The sequence below is a fragment of the Nelusetta ayraudi genome, unplaced genomic scaffold, assembly GCF_046127955.1.
Source record: "Nelusetta ayraudi isolate G7.1 ecotype Tasmania unplaced genomic scaffold, CSIRO-AGI_Nayr_v1 ptg000071l, whole genome shotgun sequence".
Classification (NCBI taxonomy): Eukaryota; Metazoa; Chordata; class Actinopteri; order Tetraodontiformes; family Monacanthidae; genus Nelusetta; species Nelusetta ayraudi.
The window spans coordinates 523,774-547,722 of record NW_027466121.1 but is presented as its reverse complement, the minus strand read 5'-3'; the positions used below and the strand labels follow the sequence as shown (position 1 = coordinate 547,722).

The 23,949-nt window shown below is 48.5% G+C and overlaps 1 protein-coding gene across 2 annotated transcripts in view; it reads left to right on the top strand.

Moving 5' to 3' along the window:
• tspan9a (tetraspanin 9a) overlaps positions 1–23,949 on the top strand; it is a 171,547-nt gene that overhangs the window by 65,215 nt on the left and 82,383 nt on the right. Inside the window, exon 4 of one of the 2 annotated variants that reach the window (XM_076042715.1) lies at positions 4,118–4,195. The exons of the other annotated variant lie outside the window; for it this stretch is intronic. The gene's annotated coding sequence lies outside the window, so the exon portion shown is untranslated. The remainder of the gene's footprint in view (positions 1–4,117; positions 4,196–23,949) is intronic. 2 annotated transcript variants of the gene reach the window in all.

The following is a 23,949-nucleotide window of genomic DNA, read 5'->3' as shown; positions in this document are numbered from 1 at the left end:
AAACTCCTGCCTGGCCACTGGCACTGATAGTGCAGACACACTGCAGTACACTCGCGCAAGGTCGCTTCCGTTGTTTACCATCTGGCATTAGCATCTTGTTTGTGTCGCGACACAGAAAAATCCCACTTGCAGTTCCAGCCTCTCTCGCCTGCAGTGCCCCTGATTTATTGCACGCGACTCGGACGGTTCCAGAACAGAGATAAAAAGCTAAAAACTAAGCAGACCCAGTCGCCTTTTGATGTTGAGGGTTAGTTGTAGTTGCTGGAGTGTTGTTGTTGTTGTCTTTTTTTTCTATGACACAGGTGCCAAAAAAAAAGCCCAGATGCAGTGTTATGGGCGTGGAGCTTCCTGTGTTATATTAAGAGGACACCTCCACGGTAAAACTGGAAGCTGTCATGTTTTCCTTCTCCCCTTTCCTAGTCGAGACTTGCACCTTCTGCCCGTGAGTGTCAGGTGACTGACAGCGGGCACAGTGAGCTGTAACGTGCCTACTGATGTGAGACCGCTCCATTCCGGGAATAGTGATGCACCATAGTCCAGATAAAGGATTCATGTTTACTGAAATAGATTGTCAAACTGTGCAAGTCTGTATAAAGGCTTCTGCAAAAAAAAAATGAGCAAGATTCCCTGACAGGAGAGCATCATAATATTAACCAATTCATGGCTCTCTACTATGAAAATCAGACTTTTTCAGCTTTCGAGCTGTTCCAGGCTGAGCCACGGTCAGAGATAAAAACATAAAACATTCTCTTTAGGCTGACTGAGAGAAATTATTCAAACCTTATTTCTTTTTGGAAGTAGACCAGCAGAATGAATTCATCAAATCTGGAATTGGCCATAATGTTAACCTTTAATGTTAAACTTTTGATATTAACACATATTTTATATTGTATTATTATTATATTATTATATTAACATGTTTAACAGTAGATTAGAGAGTAGAGAACTGGTTATTATCACGGTGTCCTAGCTATGAGACGGACTCTATGACTAATAACACCACTCTGAACCGCTGTGTACCGGCTCACCAGCTTGATCTTGTTTGGAAAAATCCATCGGTCCAATGGAATCCAAACTGCTTGTTTTCATTGCTTTCACGTGCTCTGCAGAGCAAAATATGTTTCAGGCCTGTTCCCCTACATTCCGCTGTGACCCACTATACTTTTAGATTCCCACGTTGCGTCCCAATCAGATTATTCCCTGCTGAAGGGCGTCAATTTTTAAGTAAAGTTTCATGGGAATAAATGGGAACCAACCGTGTTGTAGCCTCAAATACAAAATGGAACGGGCTGGTCGCAGTGTGGAAGAGTTGCCTTGAAAGGACGGTGAGAGTGAAGCTGGGCTGGCGGTGGAGGTCGGCGCAGGACAAATAAAAGGGCCTGGCGATGGATGTTGAACTTGAAGGGCTGCCAGAATGCCCGGGGAGCTGCTCCATAACCGCTGTTTATGTGCGGTGAGGAGGAACACCGAACCTGGATGAAGCCTCATTGCGCAGGTCTCACGAGGCTGTGATGCCGAGCCTGGTCTCTGAAGCTGGAAGCTGAAAGCCTCCATGTGAAAATGTATCTCGGTAAACAAAGAGGCCGTTTTTTGGGGGGGTTTTTTTCCCTGTTTTATTTTCCCAGCGTACTAACCCTAACCCTGTGTAAATGCGATGTGGTCACAGGAGGAATTAAATAGTGCCAAGCAGACCCTCCAAATGGAGGTGGGCTGGTGATATAAAACCCGGTAGTTTTGTCAGCAAATACTCCCAGTGCAATCTTGGGAATTTTGTCCCCTCCTGTTTATGGTACACGCTTTGACTGAGCCCACCAGTGTGTGACTTACATGGAAATGAGCATCTGCTATAATCGAGCTCCTGGCAAACACATTTGTACATGCTGATTAAGCCTCTCGAAGCCAGGTAGGTTCCTCTGTATTCTCCAGCATGCCAGCGCGATTTGGCTCGTCGTGACTCTGCCTCGCCGGCGCACCGCTGGCGAAACGTCAGACTGAAAAACACGGAGCTGCAGGGCGGAGCAACTTTTAATATCGTGGTGGGTTGCGGCACAGTGGCATCTCGACAGAATTGTTTTTTTTTTTGTTTTTTTTTCTGCAGTGTGAAACGGAAGCCAATAATTTGTTGAAATCTATCCATCCATCTCTCTATCTATCTCTCTATCTATCATGTTGTTTTTTTAAATGGCCTATTCATCTATTGATCCGTTCAGTTCCACTCCAAACCAAAGTGTTTGAGAGGTTTTTCCTGAAAATTGGGGCCTGGGACTGAGAGCTTTGTGGTATACGAGTGAATGGCCAGCAAAGAGCCTGAATGATCTCTGTTTAGTTAAAATTTTAGATGGAGATTGAAACTTCTACTTATTTATCAGGACACCGTGACCTGTCGCATTATGGTTTTATGTTGGCAAGGAGTTGGAGGCCACCTCTGAAACCAAGTGACCCAACTGCAAGCTGCCTGCCGTCGCCAATAACACACTACAGATTTGAAACCATGGCATGCATGAGCAAGTGGCTGGCTGTGGCTGGAAATGACGTTTTATTGATGTACACTGTGTTTGCTGTCAGCAGGCACAAGAGAAAGACGGCTTTGTGGCTCGTTAGTTACCAAAGTGGGGCTGGGTCCGTGTTCCTGACTCGTGAACATCGCTAACAAGCTCTTGGTTTGTTGCCTGCACGTGTTTTTGGTGATGTGCAAGGCAATAAAGCAGCGCTACGTGTGGACTTCCCTCGGGGTGTAAATTCTTAATGTTGTGTTGCTTGGGAGTTGAACTTTTCCGTTGTTTGGTGCTGTCATGCCTTCGCTCTCCTTGCAACCGCGGGCTGAACTCTGCCTGGCCTCTCAACTTTCCCTCACTCTTAATTTGCCAGCATATATTTTTTTCCCCACTCCAATATGAATTACTCGCTAAAGTTTCTGTCAACTTGCCTTCCCCTCTAATTGCCTCAAAGTAGGGCCGCGCAGCAGAGGTTGCCATGTGACTGGACTCACTGAGCTCAAGATGGTATGAAGTTAGGAGCCCAGTTGGCGTGAATGATCCCGCGGCTGCAGCAGATGAATAAAATCGCAGCTCTGAAACACTAGAAACAAGCCGAGCCGTCCAGCCCTCCGAGCAAATAGCTAGCTGCTCGGCAAGGTTGCTATCAACTTACCCAAGCCGAGGCGTTTCAGCTGAGGGTTGGGAATTGACAGTATGCCCGTGTAACAGACCCCAAAGTGCATTCTTCAAATCCGGGGGGTGGGGGGGTACGCTCCTACCGTAAATGCTTCGGGGGGTGGGGTGGGGGTGGGGGGGGGGGGGGGGAGTTACAACTTGTAAGCTTAACTGCAGGTCTTACAACTCAGGGCTGTGTTAATTATCGCATGACTGCAGTTCCACGCCTGTCGCAGGTTCAAGCTCATTACTGTCATCGCCAGCGTCCCATGGTATTCCGCCGCGCACAACTTCAGAGGAACCCAACATCTGGTGGGTCAACAGGTCAGCGGTGGCCAGAGTGGAACCTTCCGCCCATCCATTGAAGCTCGAAGCTAATTTATGGCTATTTTTCTCTCAAAAGACAAACATGGATTTTGTCTCTTTGTCACGTCATCAGATTTTATCGATTATTTTGGGGATACTGTCATGTTGAGTCCTGTGTTTTGTGGTCCTGTGCCATGTAGAGCCATGGATTTTAGAAACCATTTTTTAACGGCATGCATCACAACTTGCCTGTCAGGTAGACTAGATTGGATTTTTCATCAACAGGATCACAGAGGCACTTCGGCCAGGTTGAGGATAGGTGAATATAAAAGCAAGAAGCAGAGGTAAATCTTTTGCCATTGTTAATATTTAAAAAAAAAAAAAAAAAAATTGCTTTCTTTTGTATAACCACTCCATGTGTCTGCAGATTGCAAACTCTACTCCTGCCCTCTAAAAATCTAACCTCTTTAAGCATCCATGTCCACTGCTCTCCCCATGGTCCATTTGTAGCCCCTCCAAGCGAAGATGTTTACCCTTTGAAAAGTGTCTCACCTTAAGTGAAAGAGTCACTTAGAGGTAAATTGTTTATAGCCAACTGGGACTTCCCTACACCCCCGGTTTTCAGGTTGTTCCAGACTTCTTTTTTTTTTGGGCTCCAGGTGGAGCTCCATTTTCCATCACTGTTTGGCCGGATTCCAGTAAAGCAGGGGAAGCCTTTTAAACGACTGACTTACTGAGTGAGTTGTGAAGTAACACTGCTGGTTGGCTGAGTGGTTGTGTTTCCCTGCAGGTGGTTGCTGCGACAGGTGTCTCGGAACAGCGCTAGTTTTGGAGTCAGACGCCGTGGAAACGGCAGGTTTAAACCAGAAGTTTATTAAAAAGCTGCTGGAAGGAACATGGATTTTGCGTTTGATTTGTAACTACAGCCAACAAGACCTGCTGTTGGCTCAAGTCAGGTCCTTTCCCTGCTGCTGCTTCTTCCCAACGTGCACGTTAAGCAAATTGGCAACTCTAAATTGTTCGTAGTGCCAACGGTTGTTTGTCGCTCTGTGGTGGCCATGTGATGAACCGGGTCTTCTGGCCTTCCACCTTTTAACCTTAAGACAGCTGTGACCCTGAGTGCAGGAAAAGCAGCCATAAAACACAGGCGACTGATGATCATGCGTGACTGTTTTTCCCAAATTCCATCCTTCTGTTCTAAATACTTCAAACACATATTTGCAAGTATGACAACTATAATGCTGCCGTTTACACATTCAAGACAGTCCAAAAAAAATACCGACCATCAATGAACATTTCTTTGGAGGGGCACAGCAGAATTAGCAAAATAACATCGATTTGCTCACTAACATTGCTAGTCCTAGCTTTGACAAGTTTATATTTTGTGGCGCGCGTGTGTGTGTGTGTGTGTGTGTGTGTGTGTGTGTGTGTGTGTGTGTGTGTGTGTGTGTGTGTGTGTGTGTGTGTGTGTGTGTGTGTGTATTTGTTGTCTGAACTGTCCAAACTGTCACTGAAACCCTTTTAAAATAATTTGCTTTTTGAAGAAAAAAAAAAATGTAGCCAAAAGGAAGGAAAAATTGCAAAATTGCAGCATGCAATTTGGAAAAACATTATCCACACACAGCAAGGTCACCGCGTAGACAACGTTTAAGTATGCTAACAAAGCAGGCGATTTGACAGACAGCTGCTTTCTCGCCTCTTGTGATTGAGGCTGAGGCTAATTCTCCAGGGTGACGAGAGGGGAAGTCGACCGCCTGGGACACCTGAATATGAGTTTTTGCCCGAGGCCTGTCCCTCTCCCGTCAGTCCTGAGTTAACATAAACAGAGGGTCCTTCTAGTGTTTCTGACAATAATTATATAGTCTGGCATCCAGAGCTTCAGGTTGAGGAAGGCTGTCAGGAATGATGACTTTAAAAAAACGCTTCCTTCGCTGAGAGTCTTCATTTACTTTGAGGATTTTCAGAGTAAATATAAAATATAGGGACCGTCTGTGAGACTGTTCAAGCTTGTGGTCTGTTGCTTTGATCACATAGCATAAAAGGGGTTTAAACTAAGAAAACCCCAAACAAACACTCAAGAAAAGGGAGTAATGTCAACACCAACGACAGCAAAAAAAAAAAAAAATCAATGCCCTGTCAAATCTGATGTCACAAAGGAATCCGTGAGAAAAACTCAGAGCCAAAGCCCAGATGTTGGCTTTTTAAAATAAAACAAAAAAAGCTTTTGCAGCACATTGACCTCACAACCCACCTGTGTCAACGTTTGTCCTCCGACTGGGAATAGCCGTCCTCCTTTTTTTTTTTTGGATCTTCTTTTACGTAACGCTGGAATTTCTCAAACTGCTGATTTCACGGCTTAAAGTGACTGAAATTACAGCCGAGGACCGGCTCCAACGTACCAGCCGCGGCTCGCAAGCGCGCGTGGCTCTCGCTGCTGCTGCTGCGGCTCACAGCATTCAGAGTAATGGCTCGGCAGATGAAGTCTGGCACTTGGACAAGAGCGGCAGTGGATCTACCCCGCCTGCCTCGGCCCCTGCCGCCTGCCAGCGTATAGGGCTCTGCAATATGAATAGGCTGCGGCTGAGAGGCTGCCGCCTGATAGCTGTGAAAGCACATTTCTGTTTCCTAAAAGCTCCCTCCCAGGTTACCTCTCTCTAACATCTCGGGCCGCCTTTGCTCATGGCAGCCCGGATGAAGTGGATCACTGCCCCGAGATGACCACAGAGGAAATTTTTAGCTTCAGCGCCACCAGGCCCTCCCAGGAGTGTCACAATTAGCCCGGCCCCCTATGTCACAAGCAGTCAGTCTTCATGTTACGTAAAACCATTTTGCCATCAGGGGCGGGGGTGGAGGGGGGGGGTGTGGATGTGCCTGCTCTTGTGTGGAGAAAGGAAGGGGGGGAAAAAATACCAACAAGAGAGGGAAAAAAAAAAATCATACCCAGTCGAGTTGAGGCTAACGTGACCTCACACGTGCATATTTTAAGAACTTGCGATGTGCATAAATGGAGGTTGGCTGCGCTCTGTTAGGGAAAAGGGTTCGATTCAGGGAACCTCTGCAGCTGCTGAGCCTCGGCGCAGCACCGCCTGTCTGTTCGGCTCGTCGTCCCTCCGTCGCACTGTCCCCCCAAGACGACTGCCGCTTGCCACCACCTGCGTTAGAGAACACACACAGACACACACACACACACACACACACACAAGTGAGATTATCCTTCACACTGACTTTTTATACTCGGCTGACTTCCCACCCTTGAGCTTGACAACTGTATGACGGCCACGTGTCTCGTCTCCGGCTTTTCATTCGCGACCCGACCTAATATGCCGCGCAGCTGCAGCCGCCGCCGCCGCCGCCGCCGCAGCTTCGTGCGCATCCCCAGGTGACTTCCGCAAACTCTCTTCCCTCAACCTGATCTGAACTCTTGAAAACCTATTTTTCCACTCATATAATACGTGATTTATTGATCCGTAGGTGTGATACAAGGTGAGGCAGCGTGTGCAAAACGCATGGGGCCGGGCGGAGAAAAGTGGCAGCAAGAGTTAAAACAGGGGCACAGAACAGTGGTTGGAACGTCGATCGAGGGCGATTGCTTCACTGAATTTTAACTGGGATTTCGATTTTGCTTTCCAATGATCGCAAAGTTAATAAAATTTTGAAGAAAAGAAAAATAAAGAAAACAAAAACAGCAGCATGACGAAATAGGGTGGACAGAGGTTTTGGAAACCCATGTTGTCTTTAACCCTCTATGTTTTCAACTGGGACGTTTCACAATATATAATTCAATAAATATTGACCAAAAAAAAAAAATTGCTATGTTTGGTTGTTTAGCGACTGCATCACTGACCGGAGGCAGAGGTCGAATGTAGCTGAGATTAAGATGCTGAGCTACTCTTCGGATCGGTGTACGATCTGGTTTTTGGTTGCGCCCTAAAAACATCACCTGCTGCCTCACAGTCAGCAGGATGGAGACGGACCGCGGCGTCAGACTGGTGTCTCCACCAACGCAGACTGTGGTTTCAAATGAAAATAAATAGTCCTCACTCCACCGATGTCTCACATACACACACACACACACATAAGAGCGCGGGCGCACTGCTTACAGTATCTGTGCTCATGGGTAATGCATTTTATTATTGCATTTGCAATGAAGCCACTCGGGCGGCGGCGGAAGGAGACTACATTAAATGGCAGCAATGTGTGCAGTGAAGGGAAAAGGAGATTTAGCCTTAAGCCCTGTCACTGTATCAAATATCCAGGCCTTGTAACTCACTTGTCAAGCGGGTTTTCGTTCTTCCCCGCCCCCGTGTTGCGACTTTTATTGCATTCGAGCGGACGTGAGCGCCGCGGCCATTCTGGAAACGAGCGCGCGGATGTTCAGATGTGTGAAATTAGGCCAATTTGGCAAAAAAATAAAAAAATAAAAAATAATAAAAACGACACGTGTGTGTCTGCGCTCGAGTCCGTGCAGCTGTGAAAATCCCCCCTTCGACCTGGACAGCGACTCTTAGAACTGACACGGCACAGGCTGTAAACATAACCCATATTGCGTGGAACAGGTGTTACGGTGAATGAGCGCCGCTCATCATTTATTTATGTTTTGGGGGAAAAAAAAAAACGCCCTTGCAGACGTTCTGTTTCGCTTCTAATAGGTGAAGAAGTGGCGAGCCTCAACGTTAATCGTGCCTGCAAGACTTTTCGGCACCATATCAAAAACCGTCGTGGAGGAAATTAAGTCATTTAAGCGGAATGAAGCTCCGGTTTGTCTCCGGTCTAATCGACGAGCGGCTGAAAATCACAGGAGGTGATCAGGGATGAGATCCCATCCCCCGCACTCCCGAGGGCTTCATTGTTCACTGTGTTGGTTCACTGTGTGAACCTTATGGATTTCACGTCACCCTCCCTCGCGCAGGTTTGTGCTCGGGTCGGGATGCTGTGAATCCTCCGAAAAGGAGAAAATCCACAGCGACGGATGCACAAACCTGCGGACGTAGACGGTTTCCAAAGGTGTGTAACATTTGGAATTAACCAGCACATCTTTCCCGTTTCTTCTTCCTTTTTTTTTTTTTTCAAAAAGTTTTCTGAAAACATTCAATTGAAAAGTGTGCAAGGGTACCACAGGATGGTGAATCATTCTTTGTGAGCCACGGCAGAGCACCGTGGACACCCTGCGCGCGTTAGCAGCCTCTTTCAGGCCGTCAGACAGCAGGATCCCCCCACCCCCATCTTTTATCTCCAACACAGAGGACACCAGCAGGGCTTCTGGGCTTGAAGGGAGCCGGCGGAGGAATTGGGATGCTCAAAGCATTCAGAGCAGACGAGAACGAGGTTTCATTCGGGTGATGTATTTTAGAGCCGAGCTGGATAATAACACAGACCTCCCCAAAAAAAATTGTCAGAAAGAATTGATGGGAGGCAAGGAGAAGAGGGAGAAGGCACGTTTGGGGGGGAGGGTTGAGGGGGGGAGGGGGGGAGATTGGATGCGAGAAAGGAGGTTCAAAGCAAATGTGATTTAGTGAGCGATGATTTGTCGAGCCGGCTGCAGCTGAATGGCAGCCGCGGCGGCTCCCTGCACCGGGCCCAGGTGAGCGCGTCTGACAGCCAGGCACTTAACTCGGTGACCCGGATCACAGCACACGGTGACAGCCATTAATCGGCCACGGGAAAGTGTCTCGTCAGCAGAGTCGCTTCCGGGACGGTTCTTCGGAGGAAAATGTGTTGGTTTAAAAGGATTGTTGACCCTAAATTGAAATGTCACCCCCACCACCACCACACTCCCAAGACCAAAAATGAAAATGCTGACATTTTCCAAACTGTCCCGCTGTTGTTGAAGGAACAGCCAGCTGAAGTATCCGCCGTAGTTTCTGGTTGGGGAACCAGCTTTCACGTTCGCTTGAGTAGCGTTTTAAAGCAACACGCCGGGAGGCTGCGGTTGACAGCTTGACTTGTTTTTCTTTCAGCTGCTGGAAGCATCATGAGGGCACGTTGCCTTTTGTTCACCTGGGGTTTGAATCCCGCACCCGGAGCCTTTTCTGTGTGTGGAGTCTAGATGTTTTTCCTTGAGTCCGCGTGGGTTCAGAGCAGGTATGCCTGCTTCCCTCAGGGTCCAAAGGCGTGCACATCGGGCCGATGGAGAGATTCTAAACCGATGGTAGTCCTGCGAGTGAGTGCGAACCCTTGCCTGCCTCTATATGCGGCCTTTCCGATAAACTGGCAACCGGCCGGGATAAGCCGCAGCGCCCCTGCAACTCAGAGGAAGCAGTAAAGTGGAGCCGAAAAAAAAGAAAATTAAAAAGGAATGCATGGATGGGTGGATTAAAAAGCCTCATTTTCCAGCTATGAATTCCGTAAGTCTTTAAGTTTCTTCTCTTCCCCTTCTGAGCAAAAGTCGTGTTCTCGCCCGTTTAAAGCCCAGCTCCATTAGTGCCGCCGCCTTCGCCTCCTCTCGCTCTGCTGTTTCACTGCCGCTCCTGTCGTCTTTAAAAATGGCAGAGTGGCAGAGCATCCCGGCACCGCGAGCAACATCGCCGCCTTATTTCCCATTCCCCACTGGTGCCATTAGGAATATATGGAGCTCGATGACGTCCATTCACCCGCTGAGATGACCCCGTTCAGACGGACCCTCGTCCCCATGCCAGCCCAACAGATCAGCGGTTAGGTTGCGAGGCGGTTTCAAGGGTCCGGAAGTAAAGTCGCAAAACCGCTTCAGCCCTCTCAGACACATCCAAGTGCGGCTTTTGTCTATTTTAACCAACGGCGTGATGCTTTATTGAAAGGGTAGCCGGCGGTATTAGGCGAGGCGGGGGGGGGAAGCAGACGGAGAGGCTAAGTGACGGGGCGAGCGGCTTGATGCGAAGCGCAGGGCCACTTTGAAAACGCTGCTGCCAGCAGGCCACTTAACACAGATACCTCTCCTCTCGTCAGGGCCTGATTTCTGAGGCAGAGAAGTTCTGAACTCATCTCAACTTTGCCATCAAGTTAATATCAGGACACGCGTCGCACTCCTGTAGCCATTTAAAAGTAAATGTTCTGGCTGAATTACACAGTGCGTTCAGAAGTGACTTCCATGTGAGAAAATGCCTTGCTCGCGACAGAAACTCTGGGGGGATTTGATCCGAACTTGCACTTCAGTCCAGTGCTGTGCTTCCAAATCTTTGGGAGCTTGCGGATGTATTTTACCTTTTGGCTTTTCAGGAAAAATACGAAAACCTCCTTGTTGGAAGAATGAACAGTTGGAAAATAAAAATCGTTGAACGATGGAATTCATCGCTGCCCAGTGGCAGCAGGCTGTGCTGCTCGCTCCAAATCTGCCTCCCACCAGAACGGCTTTCCAGCTCCTTCTGGAAGACCCCCAGGCGGCGATTCCTGGCCAGAGGGACATGTTATCCTGACAGTGAGTCCTGGGCCTCAGCCAGAGGTCGGTGTCCAACAGGCTCCCACAGCTCTCGCCAAAAACCGCCTCAAATGGGTTTGTTTGTTGGTTTGTTTGTTTGTTGGCCTACCCTACCCCCACCCCGATAGCAAAGGGCAGTGATGATACCTGCGGCTCTTCTGCTGATCTCCAAACTGATCTAACTGATCTCTACACCCAGCCATCCTCTAGAAAAACCTTCCAGCGCAATGTCCGGAAATTTAATACAGTATAATCATTGTATACAGTCAAGAATAAAGTCAACAGCGATCCAACAAACATGGGATGGCCGTCCAAGATACGCCCACTCAAACATATCTGTGTTTTTTTGTGTGTGTGTGTGTGTGTGTTTTGTTTTGCTTTTTAGGACTTTGCTAATACTCATTAAGTTCCCCAGGATAACAAGCAACATCTGGTCATTTATCTAAAGCTTAACCATTATGATGATGTTCTGCTTCCTGGCTCATGACCTCAGCGCTCATCCGGTATCGAATGGATGAGAAACCCCTTTAGGTTAATATGCTAAATGTTTTGCGCGCCAATCAACGTGCACGTTGTCTGTGCACGACGTCTGTTTAGCACCCTTCCCTCACGCCGCACTGTACAGCTGGTGTTTGTTCTTCTTGTGGCCAAAATGCGGATGGTTGAATAAGGAGGTCACGCAGCGATTCCCGACGCTTTCAAACTGATTGGGGCGGTTGTTTTTTTTTTTTTTTTTTAATCTTTATTCAGGACGTTTGAAATGCAGGTGCTAATTGGAACAGCTTTGCGCGCAGATGTTTATTCCTACTGTGCCGCGGAATGTGGGATTGCCATCACGGGCAGGCCTGATTCGAAGCCGTTTCTCGTGGGCTGCGGAAGTAAGTGTAGCAATCTGTTTCCTGTCGAGTTAGAGTCTAACAAAGTTACTCCCGTTAGTGTTGTTTTATCTCCTTCTGTTCCCGTCCTTCTTTATCCGCTGTATCGCGGGATCACTTGGGCAGGGAGAACTCACTGTGCCACTTTAATTGCCATTATATTATTATTATTTTTTTACCGTTGACATTTCCTCCCAATTTTGCATGTTGTTCATCTCATATTGCTCCTTGCTTAGCGGTAGCTCTCTCTACTCCCACACCAAATGCACCGTATTAAAATTCATCCTGTGATCGCAGTCGCCCTGATCTACATACAAACTCCCCATAGGAACAACAGTAACACATGCAAATCCTCGACTTAACTCTACCGTGTCTGTATCCGTTTGTCATTTGCCCAACACATCCACGGTCCGTCGCCCGCCAGACGCACACATCTGCTGCCGTGAGCTGGCAATTTATCGCTCTTTATCTATAGGATCATAGTTGATCAGGTGCCTTTTAACGATATCATTTGGTGAATGGATTAAACGTTAAAACACACAGTGCCGAGCCTCGCTGTGCTAAGATTCCCTTTCAAAAAAAGAAGAAAAAAACAACAGAAGAAAAAAATTAGCAACTAAAATATTGCTTTGTAATCACGAGCAGAAAGAAGGAACGGAGCAATCAGCAAACAGCGGGCTGCCAGCTGATCCTTCATTAATTATCACCACAGTCTGCCTTGTGTTTATGTTGTGCCAGAAATCACGCGGAAACATAATTGTCAGAGAAATGAGGCCAGTTCATACCTTTTCCTGAGCTGCGCTACGCCCCCTCCCCCGCCCGCCCGCCCGCTCGCTCTCCAGGCTGCACACAACGAGAGATAACACACGGCCATCGTACATTTAAGTCAACATCATCAAAAATTCAAAGAGGAAAATGACATTTTTCCTCTCCGTGTCTGCCATTTTCCCAACGTGCTCCTTGGCCGGGCGCTTGACGGCCTAAAGTGGGTTCACACTCTTCAATATTCAGTGGAATCTTTGCCATGCATGGCTACAACTCTCTATCTAGGTATTGTTGCTCGCCCTTCCTGAGTGCGCTTCCTCCAACGCCTCTCTGTGCACTCCGTCGAGAGCTGCATTGCGGGAGGTTATTACAGGAGAGCGGGGGGGGGTTATTATTCTGTCATCTCGCATTTACCACAGGCCAAAACTCTGCGGATACCTGGGAAGTGGTCACGGCCACTGATCAGTATGCCTACCTTGTCCGGACTGTCCCTCGGGCCTGGCCGGGAGGCTGCGCTCGGGGCTGCGTTCAGCGCGGTGGAGGAGTGCCGGCTAAATGAAGATTCTGGCACAGGGCAGCACTGTAATCACGGCGCTATCTGGCTCTGCGAGTGCAGAGCGCTGAGCTCCCGTCCCTGTTAGCTGGGAGGACGCGCAGCGGCTCAAGCTAATGCATTAATCCTCCCATGTCGGCTATCACTCAATCTCCTGGGATGACACTAGTGGCCCGTGATCCCTCTTAGTTTGCTGTGATCATTTTTTCTTTTTCTTTTTTTTTGGGGGGTGTGGGGGGCTAAACTGCGATGCATTCACAAACGTCGTGTTGAACCCGTCCTTCTAACACGCGACAAAACGTGGAGGGAAAGAAAAAAAAAACGTTTTGGGGTTGTTTGGCCGTTCGATTGTGATTTGTTGCGTGAAGAGTCGCTCTTCAAGTCCCCAAGTGCACTACAGCGCTGTCACTCACAACCCACATACCCGCCTCTGCACATGCACTGTTCCCAGTCCAACAAGATTGAAACTGTCTATACATTTCATTGATCGCAGCCAATACAGGAAGCCTCACTTTTTCAAGCTCCACAAAGTTTTTTCTACAATGATATAATATAATACAATATAATATAATATAATGTAATATAATATAATATAATATAATATAATAAAGGGCAACATACTGTCGGGTTCGATCCCAGCACGGGGCCTTTGTGTGTGTTTATGTGTTCTCCCTGTGTCTGTGTGGGTTCTCTCAGAATTCTCTGGCAAACCTCCAAAAACATGCATGTGAGGCCACCTTGCAACTCTAAATTGACCTGTAGCTGTGAGTGTGAGTGTGACTGTGAATGTGAATGGTTGTGTGTCTTGGTTTGTCTTCCTATGTGGCCCTAAGATGAACTGGCAACTTGTCCAGGGTGAACCCTGCCCTCGCCCAGCCCGATCCTCAGTGCAATGGAGGAATCGGGTATAGAAAATAGATGAACTGATAATATAATTTCATATTCGAGATCATGTTATAAATGTGTAATATGCGACACGCAGCCCGAGGAGAAAGTAACCCCGTTAAACATCTCTGTTTTTCTTTTGCGCTCTACTCTTTATTCACCGCTGCACTCCTGCGGCCTCTTTTTATTGTGGTGATAGGAACAGCTGCTCAGTCTTAACCAATGAATCAGCGCTCAGTTGGCCGAAAGTCGTACATTGTTCTTGCATTCTTCTCACACTCAACCAAATCCAGGCCCGCTGATCTCGGCACAGATGTGCCTGCTGTACTGTACTGTATCGCATCGTTGCAGATGTTGTTGCGTGACCCCGTCCGTCGGTCTCCATCTACGCGCCTCATCGAACCGGTGCGTTATTTGGCAAGATTTTGTCTTTTTTTTTTTTTTTTTTTCCTTCCCGGGCAGACTAACAACCTTGTCCCGCAGCTACGTCTGCCTCTCGGAGAGCGCGATGCGGAATAAGCAGGTGCATGAGAACGAGCGTTAAAGCTCACGATTTCAAGCGGCGCTCGCTCATTATTCATGCAGCCTCCGGTAGCTGCGAACTTCCCTGCTGCGCCCTTGAATATTCCAGCCGCTCAATGCAAACAAAAAAAAAATTAGCAACGAGAGCGATCGGCGATGTGTCGCATTATTCCAAACGCTCCTGCCGGTCCGACCACGTGACTCCCCTCCTCCTTTTCATGCTCTATTTCCGTGACGCCATCGGTAGGCAGACCGGACCAGACCAGACCCGCCGCAGATGGAGCTCGCGTGAAGGCCTCGCTCCCCTTCCGGCCGTTTCCACGTCGGCACTTTGCAGAGCTAATTTGATTTGCTCTGTTTGGTATGCGTTTGCCTGGCCGAGCCCGCTTTGCGTCGCTCGCGCGCCCTGCTGTTTGCGAGGTTGCGGCAGTCAGCGTAAATTCCGTCGACGCCGATGTTCGAGGAGGAGGAGGAGGATGGACGGGCGCCGTTGGCCCGCGAGGCCCGGCGCGACTCGGAGTTGAAGGTAAAAGACTGTGCGGCCACAGGCGGTTTACGGAATCTAGACAGGAAAGACCCCCAACCCCCCCCACCCTGATTTCCAGCCTGTCACGGTGGCAGACGGCCCTCGCGGACACGGCTTGTCATTGCGACGGAGACGCTGCGATGTCGCAGCATCGCGAATTGGAGCCCCCGAGGGATTGTTTTAATAGCTCCCCGTTTGGAATGCGTCAGCCAGCCCCCCCGCAGGACCCAATACGACGGCCGCCCATTCACTTCATTTCCTGGCCTCGGGCTTGCTTCCGTATGATGCGACCCCCTTAGAGCATGCCCAGTAGTGTCACTTCCCATCATGCCTCTGTAACTGCGAGTGATGCACCAGGATGCATCAGCCAATCACAACGAGCCGAGAGACGCAACAACAACAGCATGTACGACGACGTGACGACACGCTAGGAATAAATTATTTTCTTGGGATTTCTGGCCTTCGTCATTCTTTTTTCGTAATCTACAATACATTTTTTTTTTTTTTGTCAACCACATTTCAAGTCGCAGTCGTCTTGTTAGCCATTTCACAGGTGTTCATTTTTATATTGCGGCCTACGGGAGAAAGGCTTTTTGGGCCGCGTGGGGGTTTTTGGTTGCAGTACCTCGAGTGGCCACTGGAAAAGAATCGCTGCCATATTGCCAGTCCGGTATGCAGTTCTTATGATACATTAATGGCGCTATCTTAGCTGTAATTCCCTCAATTTCCTCAGAAACAGCTGCAACCGTCGGGGGCGTTGACTGCGACAGAAAGAGTAAATGATGAATAACTGGACGACCCAAACGAGACAAACGCGCGTGAAGCGGCGACCGTCGGAGCGCGAGCGCGGAGGCGTGTCTCGCCGTTCAGCCTGGCCACGCGCGCAACGCGTTGCGTTGACCAGTGGGAGGGGCAAAACTACGGGAAATTAGATTTCATTTAGCGCCGTGGCAGGACGGAAGGGAAGGGAAGAGAGGAGGTCGCAAAGTATCTATCTGCAACTCCCCCCCCCCACCACCACCTTCCCTCTCCCCCGCCTCCCACCAGCCGCAGTCACCTTGACTAACAAAGCGGGCTGAGCCGTAATGAATCGCGGGATGGAATTTGAGGCGGATATTACGAATATTAATGCGGCCGCAGCGGCCGAATTGCAATGAGCCCAGAGTCTGGCCTTCCGCCGTCCTCCTCGTTCCCGAAAAGTTGCAGTTTAGATAAAGGCCAGCGAGACCTTTACCTCGGCTCTGGATCTCATTTTATTTTTATTCGGTTCCCGCTGCCTCTTTATGAACTTGTCGCCGACGCCTCCGCTGCTGCTGCCGCCGCCGCCGCACGCCACCGCTGCTTTTGTTTGCCGGCGCCAGCAGCCGGCGGTATCATCAACAATGGCGAATTATTATCTGCGGGTGCCTTATTAGAGGAACCTGGACATTTTCAAAAAAGGTCTCGCCGCCGTCCCTGCGCCCTGCGAAATTCAAAATCCGTTCACCGCACCACACACACACACACACACACGCACACACACACACACAAAAAAAACAAAAAAACACTGTCATTACGTGAGCGGCGGCCTCGTTGAGATGGATGACAACCGCGTATTGTGTTGAGGGAGCCGAAGCGAACCAGCGCCCCCCTCTCTCCCTCCCTCCTTCCCTCCCTCCACCAATTCCCCCACGCCGAATTCTTATTGCAGTTGCTCCACCTGTGAAGCCGGGGCGGGCAGGGAATACCGCAAGGCAAGCGAGACGGCCGGGAGCCGAGCACGGGAAATAAAACTCCTGGCTGAGGCGGACGGCCCCTTGCTTTGGGTTGCATCACGGATTAGGGAAAACGCGCAAACGTAAAGCCGCGTCATGAATCCCCCCCCCCCCCCAAAAGAAAACGGCCCCGTCCACTCGTTGAATTTCGATACCGCCGTGCTCTCGGATAATCTGCGAAGACACCCCTCGCCCGACCCCCATCGAGCTGCGGCTACCGTCTAAACGTCAGGAATGCGTGACCGCCGGCTCACTCGTTTAGACGGAGTGAAAGACAGGGGCGCGCTGTGGCCAAGCAGGGGTGGCGTCGCGTTGTTTTTCACGGTGTATGTAGCAGGAAAGAGAAAAAGGTGGAGGAGCAGCGGGAATAAATGAGCAACCGATGCTGTTTTGTTTTTTTTTCCCCTTTTCTCAGCTGAAGGTCAGTTTGTGAATAAGGACCAACAAGGGAGAGAGCGTGCAATGTGTGTGTGTGTGTGTGCGTGCGTGTGCGTGCGTGTGCGTGCGTGTGCGTGCGTGTGCGTGCGCACGCCCTCGCAGCGCCTAGATGACTGCATAAAACATCCGCTGGATGAATACTGTATGCTTTATGCATGAGAGAGGAGACAATTTACTGCAGTAAATGCAATGCTGCTTGTTGGGTTTTTTTTGTTTTTTTTACAGAAGGGCCAGCTGGTCTTTACCAAAAAAAAAAAAAAAAACAGCAACTACTGGCCAATATTGGCTCTCATCGCGCTGAGTGTGCGGAGGTTCACCGGCAGAGGCGCAGCCGGTGAGGCAGGATTTCAGATTCAGATGTCTGGAGATGTTTCAGGGGGCCTTGAAACCTCTTTGAAAGAATATTCATCCTAACAACGTCTCTCTCTCCCGCTATCAATATTTTAAAGGTTGTGTATTATACCCATTTACGGATACAAATTTCCCCATCCTAGATTTCAGTGGAGCAGCCTCGCATAATTTATTATACGCAAAAAAAAAAAAAAAAAGCTCCACAGATCTCCTGAAAACGGCGTCTGTTGCTCCTCTTTTGGCGCCCCGTGTGGTGACGCTCGGTTTTAGCTTCCTGTTTAGTTTTTTTTTTTTTTTTTTTTTTTCCCGCTGCTTCGCACTTTCTGGCAGCTTGAATAGGTTCACCTCAGGAAGTGGCTCTCGACTGTGTTTATACTGCGTGTTGTCCGCTTCAAGGTCGAGATGCTACCCTGCAGACCTTGGATGTAGCCAGTGGTTATTTGACTGTTGGCTGTTGACTTTCTGTGGTCTCGGCCCAGACTGACCTCTAACCCCTGACCCTTGACCCCTGGAATCAACAGGGCATGTTCTTCCACTCGACTTCGGCTCTCTGGATACTTTTTTTCAGTTTACATTGTTTCATGGTTGTGATGTCATCACAACCCCGGTAGACCTGCAGTTCACCACGTTCAAAGTCACTTAAATCCCCCTTCACGTTCCCATTCTGACGCTCAGGTTACACGCCTGAAAACATTGGGCTGCTGCCCAGCGATTGGCTGATTTGCTGTTAGCTATTTTTTTTTAATAAGTACTTGCACAATGAACCTAATAGACATCCAGAACTGATGCTTTGCTGCTCCTGCTTGGAAGGCGATGAAAACAAAAACCAAACTGCCAGTTTGTGATGTCACAAAGGGTTAATCTTCCAGGACCCTGTTTAAACACATTGTTTTCCTTTAAGCCAAGCTAGTCAAGGATAGGTTTTCATGTACCCCGATTCCACATTAAACCTCAACGCTTGTCTCCAGCATGAACACTGCCGCTGATTTTTTTTCCCCATCACTCGAGCAGCAGAAGCGCTGAACCCACAACACGGGGACCCGTCCCATCCGTCTTCCTCCTGTTACGCCGAGAGTCATCTCCTTGCTTGCACGCTGATAATGATTTCAGCACCCGGCGGGAGTGGGGGGAGGGGGGGTATCAGGATCCACTGCACCAAAAAGCAGGTCAGAGGATAGCTTTTTCCTGGCCTTAAATCATCTCTGGGGAGACCTTGCGCTCTCGAGGTTGATGTAAAATTGATGACTGAGTGGCTCGCATTTCCTTCACAGTGGGCCTCTGAAGTTTTTTTTTTTTTTTTCTTGCGGAGGGGGCGGGGCAGGGGGGTGCATGCCATCCCTAATCTTGTTAGATTTGTGGGGGTGGGGGGGTGGGGAGGGAACCCTCATCCATTCAGGCTCCTTATTTACATAGTGTATTTTTAAACATAAAAAGCGCACAATGAATTGAATTAATGCGCCGCATAAACTGCCAGCGCGTCACGTTTTCCCCGGGATTGAGCGGTGAGATGGAAATTATTATTTTTTTCCATTTAAAGCATCCACGGGGTAATTTAGTTCCACTGTATCTCGTCGCCGAGAGCGCCGAGTTAATTTATAACCATCAGTCCTCGGAGGGAGTAGGCGCAGAATTGGGGCTACATCAGCGCAAAAAAAACCCAACAAAAAAACGGGGTAAGTAGGTGAAACGGCGGAGGAAAGTCGCCCCAACCAATTTCCAGCTCGGACTCTAAAGAGACTGCTGTTTTTTTGGTTTGTTTTTTTTTTTAATTGCGAATAAAGGCCCTCTCTCTCTCTCTCTCTCTCTCTCTCTCTCTCTCTCTCTCCCTCTCTCTCTCTCTCTCTCTCTCTGGGACTGTGTACCAGATGCTTGGGTAGGTTGAAGATCCTCACCAGTAATAGGTTACCATCCCCCAACCTCCTCCCTCCTCCTCTATTTACTAAACATCGGAATTAAACGGTTTCATTACCGCCGTCCTCATCCTGCTGCTCACAGGGCTGCCAATTCCAATTTCAGCTCCCGGGAGGGGGGGGCGGGGACCGTCGACTGCTCACCTCGTTTCGCTGGGACGCTCTGCGAAACCCGGCGACATGCATCATGACTTTTTTATTTATTTTTTTTGAAATTTCTCCACATAACCTCTGTGCGACTTGATTCCTCGCGTGTTGTACTACCCCACGCGGCATTATTTATTCAGCATGAAAACCCGATGCCGCGGCTATCAAAACGCCGAGCTTGTGTCCTCCAGCGTTTTTTTTTCCGTGGCGGCTCCGTGGCTACATTGTGTGTTCGCCCCCTGAGTCGCGGTTGTTTTTGCGTTGCTCGCATCAATTATCCATCAGCTCCTCTTTGCTCTCAAACAAGCGACCGCAGATGTCGCTCTCGGATTGAAGAGGGCCGAGATTTACTTTGCGACGGGAAGACGCAGAGGTGCGACGTGGACGTGCGCTTCCGTTGATTTACGCTCACCGGCCACTTTATTAAGTAAAATTGAAGTGTGTTCTGCAGCTCACCAGCCAATCACGTGGTGGGGAAAGTCAGTGCCTCCAGTCGCGTTGCCGTGGTGAAGACACAGAATGTGGGGAGGAAAAATGGATTTGAATGACTACGAACTACGGCTGTCGAACAATAACATTTTTTTTAATCGCGATTCATCCCAGAATCTTCATAGTTAACTGCGATTAATCACGGTTTGAATTCCATATGTAAAATTCTGCTGTTTTGCATTTCAAAGCAGTTTTTACCCCACAAAGTAAAGGATTTCTAACCATAAATCGTCCAGAGCAGCCGACTACGGGTTAGTAAGAGGGACAAAAAGGTTTACGCCAGGTTCACACCGGACGCGGAAAAATTAACACTTTATGGATTGCATTTAACTAATCGCGATTAACGCCAACAGCCCTACTATGAACTTAACTGTGAATTCGATAGATAACCAGTGCCTGCGAAGTGAACCTGATACAGGTTCCAGTGAGTGTTTTTCACTCTGTCTTGTAGACACACAGATGCTCGGCAGCTGCCTTTGCAGCCGAGGACATTCATCAGCTGCGGGTAACTTCCTGCAATGCAACGCTGAAGAGGAACAGGTCTTTGAGCCCCGTCGCGTCTATTCTCCCCCCCTTTGCACCTCTGCCCTTTCTCCCCTCATCTCGGCTTTATTCCGCTCCTCTCTTCTCCTCTGCCACTGCTCTGCTCTCCTCCCTCCCCTGTGACGTGACTATTTGCTGGTCCGCTGCCCTGACTCTCCCTGGACAGCCACGACAGACCAGCAACTCATGAGTGACCACAAACCGTATTGACAGAGCCTGCTCCAGGGGGCACGCACACAAGCGTGCGCACACACACACACACACACACACAGACACACACACACACACACACAGCCTGCCATATTGCGAGGGGAGTACAACCCCATATGGTCAGATTGGAGTCGCAATATTTGCTTTTTTCCCATTTCCGCCCTCCATTTGCTTGGGCTGCATTTATCTTTTTTTCCACTTTTTCCGAATCCGATGTCAACCTCCGCCCACTCGCCTGCGTCTTCCTCTCCTCGCGTCATACGTGGGAGTCTAAAAGTTGTTTGTATTTTTGTTTTTTTTGTTGAAGAAAAGGGATTATGCTAATGGGGCGACGGGCGTCATAGGCTGCGGCTCATGACTATGCAGCCATTGTCACACCCCCGAGGCACGAGCGGAGACTCGTGGAAACCATCTCCGCCTGTGAATCTTGCACCAATCCACTTTTCCGCTCTCATCATTTCGGCCGTCGCCATCTTCCTCTCCACGCCCGGCTCCGTTTTTTTTTTTTTTTTTTTTTTTTTTGCATTACAGCAGAAGACAAATCAAATATTGATGACGCTCGTCTCACCCCCTCTCGGCTGCGTCAGCGGCTTCTTTAACGGCCCCCGAGTGAAGCGAGGCGCTCCTCTGCTCCTAGGCTGTCACCCCTGCTGGTGACACGGTGGTGGGTGGCGTCAGCTGTTCGCCACCCGCTGGAAACCTGTGATGGGATGCTGGGCCCCCCCGCCCCCCGGTGGTAACAGTCTGGCCAAAGGTGGTAAAAGAGAGGAAAGCACTCCCTGTTGATATCAGTCGATATCAGTTTCAGTATTGATGGAATCAGTGGTTGGCTGTTGCGGGTTTTTCTGCAGCTGAGGAGAAGTTGACAGGTTGGCTGCTTGGCCGAGATCCATCCACATTCATTTTCTATCACTTCTCTTCCCCCTGCACGCAGGGCTGCTGCAAGTCAGTCCCAGCTGTCTCGGGGTGACGGCGGGGTCACACCCTGGACAAGGAGGCAGTTTATCACAGGGCCCTGAGAGACAAACAACCATCTGCACTCAGACTCACACACTCACACCAACAACAGCCGTAAGGTTTGTTTGGTTTGTTTTTGGGAGGATTTGTTTTTGTATTTGACGACATGTGTCAATTTAATGAGGACTCATTGTAGAACTAGACTGAACATTTTTAATTGTCAAGACAGAAAAAAACAACAACTTATTAATAGCCTCAGGTTAAAGCAAATACTATTCCTGCATTCCAGTATTTTCAAGAATCCCAGCAAATAAAGTAAAATATATAAAATAACAAAAAGAAAAGCATTAGCAAAAAGAAATACTTTTAAATTGGGGCTTTTTCAAACTCAACATCAACAGCTGAATAAATTGGCTATTGCTGATTACGTCACAATTCCAATATCTGCACTATCACTTGCCTAAATAACAGATTAGACAGCTAATTGGTGACTATATCACTAGATCCAGATCATATCTTGCCGACCCAAAGAGGCAAAGTAGTCGCTTCAGTTGTGTGTGAGATTAATACTGCCATTTAATGGCGGCTAGCACATGAAGCCAGTGTGTGGTCATGTATTGAGTCTCAGTTTTAAAGGCTACATTCTGTTTTAAGTTTGCGCTCTTTGCTTCGCACGAACATTGTGATTCCTCCACACTTAAACGTAAAGGATGTTTTACATCCACATCTAGATTAGTCTAACTTTATTTCTTGTTGTTTTACCAACTGCGGATGTAATCTCCCTTCGTGAAATAAAGATCCTGGCCCCTTCCACAGCAGGACGCTGAGTTTATGTCGTTGACGCTGGTATCAGATCGACACTTGGTGCTGCCCGATAACCAAAGTGCAGACACCCGTAGCAGGACTGAGAAAGTTGGATCCTTAATTTAAACAGATCTCTACACAGATCTCTTGGCTGTGAAAATATATAATGCTGTATATATAAAAGACACCAAGGAAAGGAGGGAGAAGGGCTTCAGAGAGGTCTGGAAAGCAGCACAGCCTGCAGCACAACCATGCGTGTAACAGCCCACCGTGTTTCTTCCTGTCTGCCGCACGCCTCGGTTCGACCCTCCGAGGGCGCCGTTCTTGTCCATTGGCTCTCCAATGTGCCCTTTAACCCCCTCATCCCATGCGAATCACGCCAGATTTAGTGCCTGTTGGCTTTCTTACGAGACGCCGCGTGAACACGGCGCGCTCCAGGATGGCAGAGGAAATAAAGATTCAGTGGCTGTAAATTCCACTTCCCCGAGAGCCTTAAATATTGTTTATGTCGCGCCGGCAGCATCCGCCGGTCGCCGGGCGCGGAGCAGCGTCGTTCCTTTATGCTTTTCTTTTCTTTTTTTCTTCATCCATACAACTTGTGTTTGGAGAGATAACCGTTGCCTCCTGTAGCCCGAGTCTACCTCACTTCTTGCGCCACACGACAGAGCCGCCGCCTGCTTATTTCCATTCCCTTCGCCTTTTTTTTTTTTCCTTCCTCTGCGTTTTCTTTTACTGGTCTGGACACCGGACGAAAAACATCGCAAATTATCTTCCTCCCCCGCGTTCTTTAAATGTCGCCGACGGCAGGTTTTTTTTACGGATCCGCGTCTTTTTTTGTCTGTATTTAAGCCTCTGAAAAAATCAGCGTCTCTGCACACACTGTGTGTGGTGCCTTGATGGCAAATGGCAAAATTCATCGCAAGGGGATAAATTATGTATAGTCTCGCCCTTTTTTCTAATTACCAATCAGCAATGTTATTTTATTTTACTCTTATTATTCAGTATACCAACTGAATTAAGAAACAAATCCCTTCGACAAAAGTAAAAAATAAAACAAAACAAAGAACTGCTTTCCAATTTATGCATGACATTTGACCAACAAGTTCCTTTATGAATAATTGCTTCTTTTCTTTTAATTTTTGCCCAATTTGGCCACTGGGGTTGTGTCATTAGCATATACTGTAATTATGCTGGAAAAAGTCAAGCTAAAGTATCTGTAAATCGCTAGAAAGGGTTATTTTTTTCTAACTGAATCAACATAGTTTTTTTGGGGGGCAGGGAGATGTTGTTGCGCCAGTGATTAAATTCTTATCATTTATGTCCGCACTTATTTTCATTCTACTGGGTTGCATCCGTTTTACAAACTTCATCA